General features: G+C 44.3%; 2 protein-coding genes across 2 annotated transcripts in view; one reads left to right on the top strand and one right to left on the bottom strand.

The window, feature by feature from the left end:
• The window catches only part of LOC135803720 (zinc finger protein 184), a 76,645-nt gene extending 60,164 nt beyond the window's left edge, over positions 1–16,481 (bottom strand). The window contains exon 1 of the mRNA XM_065317399.1: positions 16,210–16,481. The gene's annotated coding sequence lies outside the window, so the exon portion shown is untranslated. The remainder of the gene's footprint in view (positions 1–16,209) is intronic.
• The window catches only part of tio (zinc finger domain-containing protein tiptop), a 65,853-nt gene that overhangs the window by 24,048 nt on the left and 21,893 nt on the right, over positions 1–19,912 (top strand). The gene's annotated exons all lie outside the window — the stretch shown is intronic.

Raw genomic sequence — 19,912 nt, 5'->3', positions numbered from 1 at the left:
TTGGCGAGTCAATCTATAAATGTTACAGCGTGTTAGTGTTACGTGTATAAACTCGGAAGCTCAAAAACTCGCAAATCGCGACGGTGAGATGACGCGATGCAAAAATGTCAAGCTGGTGTGAGCGCAAGTTGCAACTATTCGCGGCTGCCATTCACTCACGACGACGCGAATTCGATCGCCAGCAACCAACCAACTGGCGCGAGCATTCGGCCCAGTTTGCAGCACATTTATAAATGTATCAATCATAATATTTACAATTAAAATTTTCGCAAAATTCACTCGCCAACACCGTTTTTCAATCAATGTCAATCGGATTTACGTACGTCACTGCTATTCGAACTGTTTCTACAGGTTTACGTCTAGTCATCACTGACGTTCAGCAAATTTCGACAATGTTTGCGTGATATGTTGGAAATAAAATTTACAGAATTTACTCAAACAAATCACCACGCAAACACACCGCCTACGCTTAGAGTTGTGTGTACAATTTTAGAACATTTAATATTTTAATTAACCGCGAATATTTTATGTTCAATTGCTGCAGCTTTTGCGTTCGCGCACGCTGAAAATTACGCATGAAAACCATTTTATTATTTGCCTGAATGGAAACGTTTTTTATTACCACACACGTGTTTGGCCAGCCAACCAACAGGGTCAGGTAACGTTTGAATTTTTTCATGGTTGGCTTCAATTTTATAGCGAAATAATTGAATTAAATTAAATATAAATTAAATTAGATTAAAAATAAAGCATGCTCGTATCATTGATCCTAAAAAAGCACGGCGTACGGTGGTTCCGACTGTTGTTTTGCATTCGGATTTTCGCATGCGAATTAAACATATGTCACGAGCACGAATTAAGTTTCAATTAATTCTTTTGTGAGCGTTACGCGTTGCAGGCGCTGTGGTCGTCGTTTCACCGAATGGCGAGGCGATGGTTTCCATTTCTTCGCCGCAAGGTACGACATTAAACTTGCCAGGGCAAGAATCAACACAAGAAATCAAAGATGAAACACAAAGAAGCAAAGAGAAAATGTAAAAATGTGGAAATCTAAAAGAATTAAACGAAGACTGTTTCTAACAGGTGGCCAAATCAAAGCGCACACACAGATGCGAATATCGTTGGTTGCTTAGCTGCAGGCGTCGTCGGATGAGCTTAGGTTAAACAGCAGAAATCGACAGTGTTGCTTGCGAATCGAAACGAGCCCCACGTGCGCGCATTTGTTTCGTTCGGAAAACGCGTGCGTGCTCGCTGGGTGTATATTGTGTGCTGGCGACGTTTGATTTATGTAATATGCAACGCAGCGAACGGAACCGTAATTCTAGTAGCGCGCGGGGCAGCGCTGCACATTCGGAAATGTGTGCGATCGTTCGCTTGCACACTCGCCCAGCAAAAGGTGATCATTGAACTGGTGAGTCATATGATGGTGATTGAATGGCCTGATGGATATCTGCCATTAACGGTGACAGTTTTAAGACCGACAGTTCCCTTCGCAGACACCCACACATTTACACGCACGTATAATACACACAGAGGCGAGCCCGGAACATGTGCATGACGGAAAATAAACGTTGTAAGTTAGTCCTTGGAAGTGTCTGACGGAACAGTACGTATGCATCAGCGGGCATCATCACCAACACCTACAGAGCTTTTTGAACAACCGAACAACTGTCAAATCATTCGTCTTATTAATACCGCAGGCGACATACTACTGCTGCTCGCAGAGTACAGTAGGAAAACATTTGTCACCATTGCTACGCTGCGTTTGTATCAATCGACAACGTTTTTTGATGTTTAATTAATTATTTTAGGCAAGGCACTTTACAACTTGTGCTTTGATGACTATTGAATGACTGAGTGCATGTTGTGAATGCTCTGGGAAATGTAAAATAAAATAAATGTATTTATGCCGTGTGGGTTTTCGCGTGGGTATCACACATAACACACACACAGCCGAAAAACGGCAGAAAATTGAGCACTTTATTAAACGGTTTTGTCTTTGGCATGTCTCTCATGTCTCGCGCCCGTCTCGTTGCGCGGCGACCGACGAGCGCGAGACGAACAAGCAGAGAGTTGATATGAACGTCGGTCGTCCTGCGCTTGCTGGCGCTCGACGCTTGCCGGCGACGTCCGTTTTATCATCGGACGTTTTGAGTTTTTCGTGGAGTTGACATGGGACTTGACACGAAATGCCGAGCGCCCGGTAATAATGTTCGCTGACAGTCGTCATTCGCCCAACTTCATAATAGAGAAAAGTTTTGTTTTAGCCGCCTGCCACTGCAGAAGAGCGTGAGAGCGCCCAGCGCGCTGCGGGGGTGGCAGCGCGGGCGGCGCGCGCGGACCGACGGGGCTGGCGCGGTTTTGATGTTAGCGTCAGCGGCGGAGCGGTCCACAATGACAGGCAGTCGCAATCGTGTCTTGTCGCACTGGCACAGACAATGAATCCGAGGCTCCTCTCATTGCGAAACTTTCAGTTACAGTTTGTTTTTGATCAGGACTCGTCAATTGTTGTGTGTGACCCGTGCCAGCGAGCGCAATACTTTGTCGGCCATCGGCACGAACGCACATGCGATAAATGAGAACAGCATGTATGTGTGTGGGCATGAGAAACGCTTTTATCATTCATTCATTTTCCATTTTCACCCTCACACTGTCAAGTCCCTCGCTCTATGATGCGTACGTTGGTTGTTTTCGTCGTTTTCTTTTGTCTTCCAAATTCTGTTCCTGTTACGAGTTATCTATCTGCATTGATAAACATAAACAACGTCGCAATGTTGCTCTGACCGGTTGTTTTTTTTAATTAACAGAGATGTGAGTTCTCTCCATGCTATACGGCGGCGGACTGGAAAGGTTCGTCCGGAGGTTTCAATTAGTTTTTGCGTTTTGCGCTTCGTCCAAAATTTCATGATGTTCCGCACCGAACGGCACCGGCAGTGATATTCGTCCACGCGCTCGCTTTTTGACGTAGGGTCAAAAATTAATAAATTATGACCGAATTTATGGCCAATAAATATGTCAGTATTAGTGGTAATTATTTCGCGAACAACTTTTGCCCGGGTCTGCTGCCCCAGGGCAGTGAATTACTTTGCGCTCAGAGAAAAAAAAGTGGAATAACTTTGCGACCCGGTCATATTAATGAACACGTTTGGTAGTACAGTGTCGAACTAATTGTTTGCTACCAGTTGAGGCACTGACGATTTGTGCACGCACGTAAAGTCGAAAAAACGGTTCTGTTGATAAGATTGATACTCTCGAGCGCATCGACAGGCAGGCCCATCGACATTTTCATCAATTACGGACAGATGGCTGGCCCGACCGAATCTTTATTTGTTCAATTTGCGTATCGCGTGCATATCCGCCGAATGAAATTTAAAACGCACATAGGTGGATAGATCCGGTAATATAGACATAGGTATATTTTGTATACCTATATTGCGCGTTGCGTCTGTACGGAAAAGTGCGGCTGCGATATTGTTCTGCCACCGTGCGTCGTTTCGTTTCGTTTCATTCTGGCCGCCCCCGTTGGTTGTTTGGCAATCATTCGCGCGGCCGATGCGCACCAACCTATTTGAACAATACAATTTTCTGAACGAATGATCAAACCTGTTAGTTTGATAGTTAATTAAAATCCAAATTATATGTGCACGCGACCGTAACGCAAAATAATATTAAATTATTAATAATCAAATTATTCCGTTTGATCCCTGGGATATAGGATGTGTGGTATACGTCGTGTGTATTCGGTTGGCACGATTCGAACCCGATCCGATGGGCATATTAGTACGTATCGTTGGTCGATGTGACGTGTCGGTATACCAATAAAAGATTTACTGCGTGCAAATGCTGAATTTTAATTTCATATTACGCAAAAGTAAAAAATATGGTGGATCCAATTGGCACTTTTTGGTTCGCGCCCCAAATCGTCATAATAATAATAATAATAAAGCACATTCGCATCTGTTTGTTAGCGTTATGGCGTGACGAGACGACGTCGGCGGCGGCATTTCGTATACGTGTGTGAGTGTGTTCGGTATTTTTGGAAAGGAAGGATTTAGTGCGAAGACGAGCGCCGAGGAGTTCGGCGCGCATTAGTCGCGTAATAAATCTCTCTCCCGATGGTGTATAAGGAATGGTGAGCGAGATCAGCGCCACGTCGCGCTCGCGCGCGGGAGACGCGGGTGAAAAAAGCTGGTGTGCACGGACGAGACGGCTGTTGCTGTATGCAAATAAGTCGGCTGCCGCGCGTTCGCTCCCGCTCTCCGGGAGAGACTGGCCGGTGATATATGGGGCACCAAGTGTCAACTTGGAGTGATGCATGGAGACACTGCGAACTGACGAGGAGAAATAGAACCTGGCTAAGCACTACCCGAGTATAGTTATGCCACTAAAACTTTATCTCTCCGGGCCCATACTGGCTGTGTCGCACAAATATTGCCGCTGCGACTTTTGGCCCTGCATCTAGAAAGTGCGCTTGCTATTCATCAAATTATCTCCTAATGGAAGTTTTCATAGAAATTCCCGCCGAGTTACAAACACGTGGTTGGCTTGTTTGCCGCTGTGCGTTGAAGGACACCCAAAGTGGGTAGTGGATAGCTACCTATATAGAAGTTAGGTATATGGTGGCATAGCCACCGATCCGGGAGGACACTTTATTATTGCCATTATGATTATTAATGTGAAGACTTTAAAGTTGCACACGTCGCAGGAATCAGACATAGATGGAGAGGCTGTGCAGACGAGCCAATAGGACTCGAAAGTGCAATTTGAAGTAATTTGACATTCGGGTCCGAGATATGCTCCGGACGAAACTTGCCCGCCACCAACTCCAGAGGGATGAACAGATAGATGATATTCATTGCATTCGCGCCGCGCAATATGTATATGTATTGTATGAAGAATAAGCAGGGGCTCCACCGACTGAGAAGAGCGACCGAAAGCAAAGTTTGAGCGATGGCCAGTGGTAGTGACACTTTCCAACACTTTCGGAAAACTGACAATGATAGCTTACGTATTAGTAGATTCGAGGTCTCCCACGAGAGTGGACCGCACGCAAATGGAGGGATTTGTCTTCCCGGGTTCCGCACTACACGAGTTCCTGGCGAGAGAGCGGAGGCAGCGGAACTCCTTACCTCACGCTCGCGTTCCTCCGTCCATCCATCCATCAGCCATCACGCAAGATGTATTTGAATAAAACTCCCCAACAAACTTTAAATGGACGTTATTTATTGCGCGTATAAGTGAACGATACGTTTTTCTTCTCGGGGACGTGATGCGGAGTCCTCGTCCGTCTATGGGCGATACGTCTGCTGTCGCTTTTCGGTCTTTTCAGGCGATGCCTTCAGCTTTCAACTTTTGCAAAACTTTTACGCGGGGAGTGGGGGTGCACGTTTCTTCAATATGCACCTACACTCTGAGTGTTTCGACTCTTCGTCGGCGAGATTGGCATCCGCCTCTAAAGTTACGAGTTATCATAAACGTCCCGAGCCGTTCCAGGGAACGCTTCTTCCGCTTTTGGAACTCATCCTTCAGCAGCGACAACTCAAACACGCTCGGGTTTTACGCTTCAATATTCAATATAATTAATTAGTTGTTTGAATAATTTCGTCGATAGTTTCGACGTGTGTTTTGGGGTATCGCGGTATGCGGTATCGAAGCCTGGCCGAGCATCAAGCAATATTGCTTGATTAGTCGGACTTTGTACGTCATAAGTTCGTCGAATGGATTCGATTGACTGGCAAATTCATATAACTCCCTCGCTCTCCAAACCTATCACATAATATAATCTGGGACTGATTGCTCGGTTACCCCCTGTTATCAACTCGTGTTTCGGGAGTGTGAACGTCAACCGGGTCTTCTTGCATTCAATATTTAAGTCGATTGGAAAGTGCCATTTCGAGATCACACCACCAAAGAGCATAGTAATAGCTAAATGCCTTCGTGTAATATGTGGATTGACGTTTGCAATCCGGACCAGAATTTGTAATTTTTGTTGGCTTTCAGATAGCGACAGTGGATGATAATACTCCTAACAATCGCACAGACCAGATTTTGTTATCCTAGAATTTCTAGATATCCCTATTATGTCAGCAGCTAGGAGATTTTCCGTTGGCGTCCCGAAGCGGGCAGCCATTACCAATATTCGGATGATGACAGTATCGGAAAAAGTCGGGCAGGCAGAATCAGTAAATATACGAAAAGGATGTGCGCGGCCGTTCGTTCGCGGATTCTTTACAAGATCGTCCGTCGTCGACGTCTGCCGTTGACAGGCGTCGCATTGAATCCAGCAGCGTCCAGCCAGATCGGCAACTTGCTCAGAACGCACAACTCAAGGACAGGTCTATCCCAGATAATTAGACCGACATGCGAATGTATTATAGCAATGTCAGTGACAACTTTGTCTGCTGACAATTGCTTCACACCTTGCAGATCTACAAATTGTGACAGCGCCAACGATACGCCACAATGGAATCGATTTCAACGCAAGCAAGTGAAGCGAGCAATTAAAAATCAACGATATTCACCTATACCTGCGAATAATGTCGTTAACAAGCGTTGCGCTTCGGATTCTTGGAAACTCATCGTGAAGAACAAGAAAGGCGCACAAGATGAGAGGCCGCATGAATAGAGCGTGGAAACTTTCTGGGTTACCTGTCAGGAGTCATGACTGGCGAACGGCGGTGATTGATAGATTGTCCATCATAATGGAAGTTCGAGATCATCCATCGTTCGTCTCGCCCGGTGCGCTCACAGTACCATCGCGCATCGGCCTACGCGCGCTCGACGAGCGACGCTTTACGCCCTTGTCAGCGCACTGACGAGCGCATGATCGGTTAGAACATTTCTTGGGAAAAAGAAACAAAAAACCGCGCGCGGCCACGTCATTCGAAAGTACAAGAAATTACATATCAGAAATATCACAAAACGCAGAAAATATAATCATTTTCCAGCCTTGAACTTGGCTAATGCCATGCGCATAACCGGATTGTCAATTACTTATTAAATCATTAATTAATAAGCAAATGATTAGTTCACATTGTTTCAACTTCAGGTTTTTCCTCATTCTATGAATGTGTTTGTCACATCGTAAGTGCCTAAAAGTTCCTCTCATCATGCATGTGAATGCAGAGTGTGAAAGTATTGAGCTCGCTGCAAAACTTGATTCGACATCCCGCGCTTGTTTACAGCGTGCGCCTGCCATGGCTGGGGCGATTAATTAAATACTATAAATATGCCGCGTATGCCCATATATACACACATGCACACACACTCACCAATACAGAGGCTTGTTCGGGCGGCCATACAAGGTGAGCAATAAATAATTGTTTGCGACAGATGACGTGGACATCGCTGGCACGGACAGATTATTTAAATGCGCGTGATGGACAGCCATGTTACGATATGATTATGCCGGCTCGGACAATGCTAATTCATATTTTATGTTTAGTTGTTTTGAATATTTCAAACGGCGGCGGTGCAATTCAGCGCGCTGAAACTCGGCTTGCAATGGAGGCGGGGTGTGTGCGTCGTGTTCGCTTAACCAAACGAACCGCCGCACCGACCAAAACAACACATGATTGAGCGGGCGTTTTGTCGAAAAACATTTTCGCTCTAATGTGCGTATAACGCGTCCGGAGAGCTGACCAGCTGACCGCTTTGATACGACAACGTGACACAACCACACAAAGCGTAAAATAATCATTCGTAAACTTATTAACTTCCGGATATTTCGAAGAAAGTACATTATTTATTTTTTATTTAATAATTTCAGGCAGGTAACCGCTTGTGGATATGAAATATTTTTTTGTGCATGCAGCGTAGGAATATTCTCTAGATTGCGGTCGGCGTATGCAAAGTGCACACGAGGGTAGCGATTGCATAGGCAACCTTCCACGCATACGGAAGCAACAAAAATAAACACGATTGGAGCCCTAAACAAATATCATGTGCGTTCGCGCCCTCGTGTCGTATGCGCACTTTGGACGCGTTCCAATATATGTATTCGGCATCCAAATGATGCAATTACGAAGCAAATGGCCGGCGCTTTATTGGAAGCTCACAGTGCCACCTTCTACCTTCTACCGTAGGGGTCTTAGGACTTCTGATGCTATTGTTATGTGGCGCAAGAGTCTTTAGTATCGCCGATGCGAAAGGTGCCGGCTATTTACGATTTTGCTGATGCGTCTACTAACCCCGACCCTGCGCGTTCAACCTGAAGAGTGGTGTGGATTGCGTAATTTCGATATTGCGAACCTGGCGAGAAGATGCGCCGAGGAATCGTTTCGCTGCTATTACCTACGCTTGGTGCGTTTTCCATTTTTATTTTTCTCCTTGTGAAGCGGCCCGCTTATTCCGGAGCGTGCTCGAATTGATGATAGTTGTTGATTTTTATGGATTCGCAGTGTTTCCGCTCCTGCTCAACCGAGTGGTAATATTTATACATATCGGTGGTGTGCTTTTTTTTTTTTCACGTGTACACGAAAGCGTCGCCACGTCACACAGCTATAGGTGGAAAAGTTCCGTTCGCCTCCTCCTTCCTTTTTACGTCCGTGTTTTGCACGCGTTCCTGTCGCCCGATTGCTGCTAGATGCGTTATTTATGTGCATTCGGACCGACGAGGCATATCAAAATAGTTGGCAATTCGCATTGTGCTCGTCTCGAATAAATCGTTTTTAATTACTTGTGATTGAACCCGGCCAAATATCCTATACTCGTAAATTACGCGCATACCCCGTGCCAATGCGACGCTCGCGCACTCACACAAGCATAGCATAAATACATAAATATAACACACGTACTCGCTAACGACGGCAGTGTTGTAGTGTAGTTGTAGCGCGCGATGTTTTGCCGAACGTTTCAAACACCAGGGCCACGAGTATAATGCAACTTTTACAACTCTATGATGTTCGCGCGCGGTGCCGCCGCGGGTTATTTTTATTTTGGAAAAATTTATTGCTTCCTACTGCGGTTAGTGTCATTGATTAAAGACGGGTTGTGTCAGTCGCATGGTGCCGTCGCGTTTTCGTCGTCCGCACGCTATCACACAACGACAATCGCAGGTGAAACAAGCATCACTCCACTTTCCGAAAATTTTGAAGAAGAAGAAGAAATGTGACCGCACATAAGTGAAATTCCGCGCGCGTTTTATAATGCGACTGGTTTGCGTTCGTGTTTAATTGACAACCAATTTTTCGTCCCGTCTATAAATACGGTGTGACGGGCGAGCAGTGAGCGCAGTAATAATGGGACCAGTTTTCGGGGCGACGCACCAACTCGGCCCCGTGATTAGTCCAGATTAATAGGACGATATTAAGAATCGAGCGCGTCGTCGTCCGGGCGGCTATTCTGGGTGATTCCACGTGTTACCCATGAATCAATCAGACACTACTGGCAGGGATCAAAGTGTCTCAACTCTCTGATGGTGGCAGTGGAAAAGTAAGTGCGGTTCGACGCGTTCGGTTGTCTCCGCGTGACCGGCAGGCGTGCTACCTTTTTCATGTATTCTCCGCGTGCCATGAATGATTGCCGAGCGTGTTCGGCAGGAAAAACAAGCTTGGGAATTTTCTTTAGTCAAGCCAATTAGATGACACACCACAACGTACTTGAATAGTTTGACAATGTCATATTTTTCAGTGGGTGCAGGCATTGAATTAAAACGGATAATCGATAAGTATGTAATAAAGTTATTGAAATATCGTCACCACCACACACACACACACACACACACACACACATATATATAGATGCGAGGTGAGCGTCAACGTGTGGTTCTTTTGTTGGCGTAACGCCTTGAGCTGGCGATGGCAAGCCGCCCCCTGGGTTTAACGCGCGCCCTCCACACCACCCGTCCCGCGGCCCAGATTTATGTGATTCCGGAATCATGGCTCTCCTCGCCGGCGCGCATACAGCGCGGATATTTATTTTATACATCTGTTCCCCTTGACATAATGTCCCTCTATATATCGCGTGCATGCTTTTAGAGAGTGAAGGCTGTTAAGGAGCGAGAAGCCATCATGGCGCACGCCGCCGACAGCGAGTGAGATGGCGCGACGCGAGTTGGAACGGTGGCCTAACCTCCGCGGATGGATGGATCTCTGCCGTCTTATGGGGTGGCGGCGGCGGGCGGTGGGAGTAGCCATTGAGAAAAGATATACGAGTATGAGTTTGTTGTACTGACTACCCACGGGTGGCTACGGAGCCGCGAGCGAGTGTGCTTTATCGGCCCGCGGGCGTTGCTCCCGCAACGATACCATTCCGAAAAATTTTCACAAAACAACGCACCCGATCCCCGGAAGATGGTCTCGCGTAGTGAATGCTTTCTACTCGATATCAACTTCATACATTCGCTCGATTTTCCGATGGAGTTGTGGGTACTTGGCGGGTTGGCATCTGAACTTCATCGAGATGCGACACTATCATAAGAGAATTATGACAATCAGTCAGGAAAATACTGCAATGTGGATTCTTTCGATTTCGTTTCCAATTTCCTAGCATTGCTTCGATTCCTTGTGGGTTCCGCTCTCATTTCATCATTGCCAAAATAGTAACTTAACTTAACTAGTTTTTTTTCTCATATTGGGTCCTAACTTTTATAAATTTATTTGAAAATTGTGCAGGTTTACTATTTTGGTCCCTGCCCGCAGGCCCGCAGGATGGGTGATATATTAGTGAACGGCTGCGCGTATAAATGGACAGATTTCTCTGGGAGTTGGCCGGAGACATCGAGGTCCCCGCTTATTGCACTCACACACGCGCAGGTGTTGGCATACATATTGGCGAAGAGCGAAAGGACCAAATCGGAAAAGATGGAAAAGCCATTGAGGGTTGTCAAAAAGTTGTAAAATATTGGCCGTTCGATTCGACCGGTCCACGCGCGCGCTGCGCACAGCGCGCACAATGAGTCTGATGAATCGGCGCAGTTGAGTGATTTATGTCGGCCACAGTAAATTGTGTGTGAACTGAGTGGTGCCAGTGCATGCGTTCCCGTGGTCTCCGGCCACGGTGTGCGCGCCCCGCCTGCCCGCGCCGGCCGCCATAACTCTTAGGCCCCGTGTAACTGCATGTTCACATACGCTATTCATCACCGGACGAGACCCCGGTACAAGGCACAGTTTAACACTATATCCATTTCGAATTACTCGCCGAATTTTGCCTCCGCGAACAAATAGTTCGTTTTGCTAAGCCGGTCGGTTGAAGTGCACAAAAATCCGACAGCGTTCAGCAGCTCCACGCTCCACACTCCATTCCACTAATAGGTTCGGCTACACAAATTGATTACAATCGGTGGTTTGATCGTATTTTCGCAGCCGTGATCAAAAAGTGTGCATTGGTTTGTGCTTTCAGGTCTATCTCTTCCACTCGATTCATGAAATAGGCATAAACACGCACATTAAACTACTTTGATTATTATGGTGGCCAAAAACGCATCGACGAATCACAAGTTTTGCATAGCGTTGCGACGCCCCGGACGTTCGTCATATCGTGTCGTGCCATTCGGCCGTTTCATGTGAAAAATATGTAACTAACGTTTTCGACATGGCATTACGGATGGATATTGACTTGCGATGGCAGGCGCTGGATATTTATGGGCAATTCACGGGGCACCCAATATTAGTTTGATAACCGCGTCGCTCGTATATCAAACTAATGTTCCATTATTGCAGCGTCTGCAAAAAGACGAACGCCCTTACGACCTTCACACACAATCGTGCATTAACATTAAATTCGCTACTGGCGTTCGCCGGCTGCGAGCAGGCCGTGTCTGCGTCGCGCCGCTTTTTTGATGTGTGCATGATATGTGCGTATCGACCCCCTCCTGAAAATTATCATCTCAAATGTCTACAGTTGTTATTTATGGCGCATTACGGGCTTCCAGACCAATCCGATTAGATTGCATAAAATTCCAATTTCAACGATTTAGAACCGTGAAACAATAAAAATTAGTTTCGAGGGGGCGTAAATCAAAGTTAGATTTTTCAAAATTACTCTCTTTGGTATGTAGTACCAAATTGTTTGAGGTTATGCGTAAAGCAACATGTAAGAAGACGACGAAAGCACCACTTATGAGGTTATGATATTCAGGTGGAATGAACTAACCAACTTTATACAACTACATATTACGACAAGGTATTCAAGACACTATCGCTTTTTTCGCCTGATGTGTTGTGCTAACAGTTTCAGCATAGAAACATAAGAACTGGAAAATAAGAAAAAAGAAAGAAAACAGAAAACGTTTTTCTGTCGTCTGCCGAATGAGGGAGAAAGTGTTCGCTGACATAGAAGGTCTCCAGTCTTTCCAAGGATCGTGATTTCTTCCTTAATGGTGCATAAAAATGCTACGGCGTTTTTACTGTTTCCACATAGGCTCTTTCCTCGCTCCTACTCACTACCTCTTGACTGCGGAGCGGAAAACGTACTATAAGCACGAAACTTAGCTAAACCTAAACCTTAAACGCACACACATTTACGATTACATTATTATATGGTGCCTCAAATTAGTGTTTGTTTTTGGAAATGGAGAATAATTTGAATGGAATGTGCGTAATATTCACGCCATCGACTTTTTTTTGCACGCGTTCAACAGCTAATAAATAATAATAAAAAAAGATATACGAGTTATGGATGAAGAATGACCTATTTTATTCATCATAATGTTTTGAATATTTTGCCGTGAATGTTTTACAATTGTAATGACATTTTTTTACATTTACTAATTTTATGTATTTTTCTTGTTTCAGGTAAGTTGAATTAATCAAAGAGTCACCGAACAATGAATCGTTATGAGTGAGTAATATGGCATTTAAATTTAGTGATTTAAATTATGTAGAGGTTTAGACGTTTTCAATTTTGGAAAGTTAATACTGGTATTTATGAGCAGTTTAAATATTTTAATCGTTTATAATAAAATGATCCGTTTTGGCAAGTGGGACTAAACTAATCGATGAAAGTGCAAGCTTTTTAATAGCTTAATTTTGTTCTTAAAATTTTACGGCGCGTTGTGTTTCAACTTGGCGAAGAGTAAAATAAATCACAGCTGGACGCAATGTTAGAATCAGTAAAAAGTTATAAAAACACTCAATTTCAAGCGGCGATTGCACTCAAGCGGCGCTCAAATGTACAAAACGACAGTTATAAAAATAAACGACTAGATTAGTGTGTGATGAGCCAGTGATGACTGAGCTTGTGACGGATCTGATGGATATGTTACAGTGATTTTCCGACTACGAACCAAAATAGTCGCCGGTAATTTAGTATTTAAGATGTTGTCCTAACGTTCGAAGACGTTAATTCACAACGTCGTAGTTTATTTTTATGAATGCGCAATTTTGAAAGCTGAATGCAGCGCCAAAACAACGATCGCAATTTGGTGCGCCGACCGAATTAAAATTCCGCGGGCCTGCGGCACACCGCCGGAGCCGGTCCGCGTAAACAGAGCCGTCACTCCGGCTGTCACTTAGCGGCGAAGATGGCAGATGAGCGACACTGACAGAGTTGATGGCACGTCGCCTCGCGCTGCCATCTCCAAAGGGACTACGAGACTTCATAAAACCTATCGCCTCTCAATGTCAACCTTGTTTTTCAAATGCACCTTATTTCTGCGGGTTGTTTCTGGCTGGCGTGTCTCGCAACGACAGTTAAAACGCGAATGGGCTGAAAGGTGCACGTTGGTGCGTGCTTCTTTATCGCAATAAATGCCGGCGCGCATTTCTTATCAAAGCGATACGTTAGGCGCGCGAGCGGCAAACGAGGAAATTAGTCATTTCAACATTCGCATTAAAACTCGTAATTCACGAGTCAAATCGCCTCAAAATGCATATGCGGCTCGCATAAACTACACGCCGAGTGACTTTCATGCTAAACTCAAAAGGACACTCATTCAATCGTCGACGACTTTTGCGCAAGCTTTAACTTTTGCTTGCGCTGCAGCGAGAAGTTAAGACCTTTCGGAAAAACGCTTGAATAATAATCCTCTTCGTCCGTTCGTCTTCAAGACATAAACGAAGGCCGTACATGTGAAAATGTTTTGAATGTTTCAAATCTGCTCACAAATGAACTGTAATCTACGACCCGAACACAACGGACGAGACGACCACGAAGACGCCGCCAGTTTCCTAACGCGAGGCAGGCGGAATTTATTATTTATAGATTTGTTTATCCGCGACAACTTTCATATTCTTTATCATAATGTCATTAATATGTCACGGATATACTGCTGATTTCTCGAAAAACGACAAGACAAATGTTGATGTTTCCCTATTCCTAGAGACTATAATTCACAAACCCACGCAACACAACTCAAAGACGAACTGAAATCTGATGAACTTTTTAAGAAGAGTTTCTCAAGCTCAAAGAAGACAAAATAAACCAAAAGTAGTTTGTGGCGCCCCCTCTTTGATATTAAAAATAGTTTGTGTTGACAATGATATCCAAACTGACTGATCCGACGAAAGCAGATCATAATAGAATGAGGAATCAAGGAATCGCTCGCCTATCTTGGGTGCGCATTGCTAGTCAAGTCACCAGTGCGCTGGTCCAAGCAGATAGACGGATCGCCGATGAGACACGAACACCTGTCATTCGGCTATTGTAAGGCGTCAAAGCGAGACGATGAAACCGACGCCAGCACACGCACACCAACTCACACGCTTTGGCATATCGTGTTGTCAACTCAACTCGCTCGAGACGCCTTGAGCGCCATGCAGCGCGATGTGTTTGCCTGTTGGGGGGAGGAATGCGCGCGGGCATAATAGACTCGCCAATGCCCCGGGTGCCTTGGGCTTGTCCAACGTTGATAGATTGATTAATTCCGATTCAATAATCTACAGGCCAAACGAGACAACAATTCAAATCGATGGTGGACACAACACACCGAACGCGGCGCCGTTCTGGCTATACGAAAACCATTACGTACGTTTGAAGTGACAAATCGGCTAAAATTAAATTGCGCACACAAGGGATTATGCAATAATGAGTGCATATGATATAAATCAATGAATACGCTCATTAGTTGCCTATGTTTTCGTTAAGGCTTTGATCATCAAGATTCTAGAGTATTTACTGACATGTGTCTTGATGATAAGAGAAAAAGACATACCATGCCTTTTTTGTTAATTAATACCTTAAAATAATAAAAGTTAATTGGGCGCTCGTAATTTTTAATGTGACATCAAAGGCAACCGCTATCGTTTACGGGTCGGGGTCGGCTTTAGAATGGTTAAATTCGTAATTTTCCTCATTTTTCGTCGTTCCGTTTTCCTTTCCAATAGCTTACAGACAGTGTGAATAAAACACTGTTAAATATGCAAATATAAATTGAATTTTGTTTTTTTACTGACAAAATTTGTTGATTTAGGCAATAAAAAAATATCAAACTAATCTGGACTTGGCGCCATTGAGAATTGTGGTTGTTTAATATATAAGAGGTCATAATTAGTTTTACGGAAACACACTGTGCCGGCTTTTCGTGAAGGATGCACACGGCTGTATCGTCGAGCATCGCAGCATCGTTATGGCCGTACAAAAGCACTTTACGGACCGAAAACGAGGCACTTTATGCGCATCTATATGTCACATTGAATTTAGTTTATTGTTGACAGATGCAAATGTAATCATAGTTATACACCCGTTTGGTTCGTCTCGCGCCCCGCGCGTCATCCGACCGCCATGGGCAGCGACGAGGCGTGATGAGAAAGACGGCGCAAAATTCGTCCGAGATGAGAAAACCGAAGATGCACTGCCACACTCTTTTAAAAACGGAGCGGCGGCATCCGCAAGATTAACACAGCATTTCATTTTATTCATCGTCGTCGTTTTTTTTTGCTTATTTCGGTTTTATCACATTTCTGAAAGACCGAAATTATTTCTACCTATTAGCGTTCGCCCCGCACAGGATGAATTTTAAATGAAGAAAAGGCCGCGACCGCGACGCATAACTGTCACCTGTAGAAATGATGCGGTCGTAAATTTCGATAAAACATTAACAATCGTATGAAAGGTTTTTTCATCAATGCGCGATACGGACATGGACGCACTGTATTCGTCTAACCTTCTGCATTCATGGATAACCTAACCGCGCGGTGCGGGTCAACGCCGTACACGATCATAAATCGTCACCCATGGACATCCCATGGACCACGATGTTTTTTTGTCTTTTATTTTAGTCGGGTGACGTTCAGAGACACCATATAGATAGGTATGGGTGTAGGTACTCACCGGTTGAAGCAAGTCGTCGTCATCGTGGTCGTCTGGATGCCGAGATTGATTTCAATGTATAACGAACGCCATTAATACCGTCGCGCGTACATCATAAAATCGTATAAGCTGACAACTGTGACACACCACGGGATGTTTTATGAACGTTTACAGTCGACTTTAAACACTATTTATATACAACTTAGGTGCACACCGGTGTACACTCAACTTGGCTTACAAGACGCCGTTCGATGCAAGATTTTTATGTGAATTTTACTGGAGTGCACGCGCAATGAATAAAATTGTTGCAGCAGGATCAAGTGGCGTGCGTACGCGCCGAGCGGGCTCACGCGTCAGGTGCGCGCGCATTATGACCGCGCATGCATTTCGCGGACACTTCCGTCAAATTTAAAAAAAATAGCGAAAACTATTTGTCTAATCCCTCACATGGGGGCGCCAAGTGTTCTAAGACGTTAATTAAAATGTTTTTGTGAATGTAATAAACATACGTTACTTTCTTATTTGATTAAATTTCAGTGTAATTTGATATTTTACAACAAAGTAATGCGTGATTAGCACGTGCATTTTTTTATGGTAAGCTTCTTTTGCTTCATGGCTGCTCGTCAAATTCGAAGTCGTTCCGAGTCGCGTCGTTCGCGTGTCAGATTAGTGACACGTCGGCCGCCCGCGAACTGCTCGTCATATTACATACTTTTGTACCTGAGTCTTCACGTCGCTCTTGAAGATGCTTTTTATAGCTTGTGAATGTCAGCCGTCTGCTTAGTTTGCATTACTTTGAAGATACGCATGCGAAAGTTTGATTGGTGATGGTCATCCGACTCCACGGCAATTTTATTTGTTTCATGTTATTATCTTTTGTATTATTTGTAGTTCTTGTTGTCAATCAACGTCCGATTATATCGTTGTAACTTTGTTTGCTTTTATCGTTTTAACCTTGAGAAATACATAAAATTTATTAAGTTTGTGTTGAAAAGTTTTCATTTCTTGAACATCCGATTCTCTTCGAGCAATCTTCAAGAAAGGACGTAATCTAGTGCAGTTTGCCGACAGTAGACGAAATGAAACTCTACTCGTAAAGAAAGTGCAGTTTGTTTCGTATTTTTATTATACTACGCGTTTCTTTATAACCAAAGAGTCGAAATTTGAATTTGCAGTTGGAAACTTTGCCTCGCTAAATCGATCCAAGTGGAAAAGTTTCCTGATCAAGAAATATTGACGAAGATTTAAAAATTTTCTCACTGTGCACTTACGGAACAAAATATTGATTCAGCTCGTCGATATGCCAAAACGTAGCTTTGGATACATGTAGACATGTACTTATGTAAGATTTGACGGTGTATGGGGGAATCCCTGACCTAGCAGATTCCTTCATGCATACGAGCTGAGGACGAACGACAGTGGCAATGCCGCAGCCGCGCGCAGAGTTTATTGTAATTGGAGTTAGTTAGCTCCGGCGTGGCGTTTGGTACACATTGTCACCAAATTAACAGACAGGTGTCTGGGATTCCTCGTCGGAGCCCCTCTCTCGCTCGCTCGTCTCTGATTATCCTAGTTTTACGATCGCTCTAAGTCTCTGCAGACACGTAATTAGACATAGGTTTGTCGTGATTGTCTCCACGTCATTCAAGTTTTGCGCGCCGCCGCCGCCACCGGTTTTGATGGAAAGCCAACTCGTTGCGTTTGCAATGTGTCACATTCGTCAAGAATATAATTTTGCATTAATAGCATGATACGTACTTTATATGTTAGACATTTAGGCTAAGAACGCAACAATAAAAAAAATCGTTTAGCAAATGTCAAGGAATAAATCGAGAAAGAATAGAAAAGCAAAGCAAGTAAAAACGATCCCGAGATGACACGGACAGCGTTTATTTTTCAATTCATCATTCGGACGCGAAACAACTTCAAAGAATGTCCAGAAAGAATGCTCTCCATTTAAATAGAGTTAATCAATGTCAGCCCAGACAGTCTTAGACACAATACTAGTTTAAATTAAAAAAAAAGTAAATAACCAACTTTCGGGTGGCAAAATCTGGCGCATTATGTAAATACACCCACACAGTGAGCAGGGCGCTTTTCCGTGGAAAGTGTGAAGGCGAATGAATGCCGTCGATCGCGTCGAGAAAACCTATAACCTATAAAACCAACACTGAGGGGAATTGAGGACCGAAACGGGGTGCGCGCCGGCGTTCGCAGTTGATAGTTTTCTGAATATTCGGGCAGGCAATTCCCACGTGCGAACATTACCTGAAGTCGTAAAAAATCCGCACACCGCCGCCTCCACAACCGATAGCAGGTGATATGTATGCCGGTCGAATACGTACGTTCCTGAAATACAATCGGCCATCCAAGTTCGCATCTTTGGAACACGCAAAGAAGAAAGCCGGTATGAAAAAATACGAACGAAGGCCTCCGCACACTTTACGAGCGTTACGCCGATGGATAGCATAGCAGAAAACAATAAGTCGAGTTTAATGTATAGTAAATGAGTGTTTTCTTCCACCTTCTAAGGCTATGAATACGAACGTATCGCGTGCGCTTTTGTGCGGTCTTCAAATTTTAATCGCCTGACCTGCGTGCTTGACGTTTTGCACGCATCTAACACTGTAAATTGATACGTAAATCTAACAATGATTTACGTTACTTATTACAAAGGTGTCGCTATCGGAAGTAGTCGGGTAGGCGATCATGTTTCTTACCTGCACTCCTCGTAATCGTTTTCGGTGCGCATGCAAATGCATTTCTTTGTGTTTGCGTTGATCCCGGTGTTTGTGTATGCAATGTTTGTCGTGTGGTTGTTGGCTTCTGTGTGAAAGCGCGCTGTGTATGTGCCGTACCCGTGTAAAACGGGTGTACATGAGAGAGCATCAGCAAGCTCGCAGCCAACAGGTTTCTCTTGCTCGACGCGGCCGCCGAGGTAAATATAACACACACGCCGAAAGCTCGCGCGGTGCGGCGCATCGCCGACGTCACCGCCGTCGACGTACGCCGTTTCGACGCACACAAGTGGCTTTTACAATAACAACCATTAAACGACATCATGTTATACGCTTAGGATACTTAGGAAGACACTCGACGCCGACGCCCCGGATGCTGCAAATAAGGCGACCAAAAAGTATTAAACCGGAAGTTAAGATGATAAAAATATATTTAGAATAATTCAAGATTAAATAAATTTTCTTGTGGAACAAGTTTTCGTATAACATTTGTACTTTATAGAAGTTTGCAAAAATATCTTCATATTTTAGTTCGGATGCGTGAAAACTGACAATTTTATCAAAACAAATTTTTAAAAAACAAATTTTGAGAATTGAATCTTAATTTTTTGTTTACGAAAATTTTTAAAAATACAATTTGTAATGTAATATTAGCGCACAGATATTAAGTTGGTATTATTTACTGAGATGATTCTTAAACAACCTGTATACCAAGAGTGCGCTTGATAGTTTGGGGACAATAAAATTGATAAAATACTTCCAGACATTAGTGTCATCTTAAAGAATGAAATAGCGCGTCGGTCGCGAGCTTGGGCAGCATGCAGCCGTCTTTATTATTTCGAGATGAAGGAGGCCAGCGTCTTCGCTCGTTCGTTTCCTCGCATGGTTTGGTGCATCTCCTGCCTTGCAGGGAGTTGGTGTAAGTCGGATGCACACCGCTGCGATGCACGTCCGAGGACGAAACTTAGTATATGTGGTAATTTCGT

Source organism: Atheta coriaria, unplaced genomic scaffold (genome assembly GCF_025399875.1).
Source record: "Atheta coriaria isolate IRGN ID8LTWV9N9 unplaced genomic scaffold, Caltech_Dcor_3.1 hic_scaffold_3_pilon, whole genome shotgun sequence".
In the NCBI taxonomy this organism is placed as follows: domain Eukaryota; kingdom Metazoa; phylum Arthropoda; class Insecta; order Coleoptera; family Staphylinidae; genus Dalotia; species Dalotia coriaria.
This window is presented reverse-complemented; position numbering and strand designations above follow the sequence as displayed.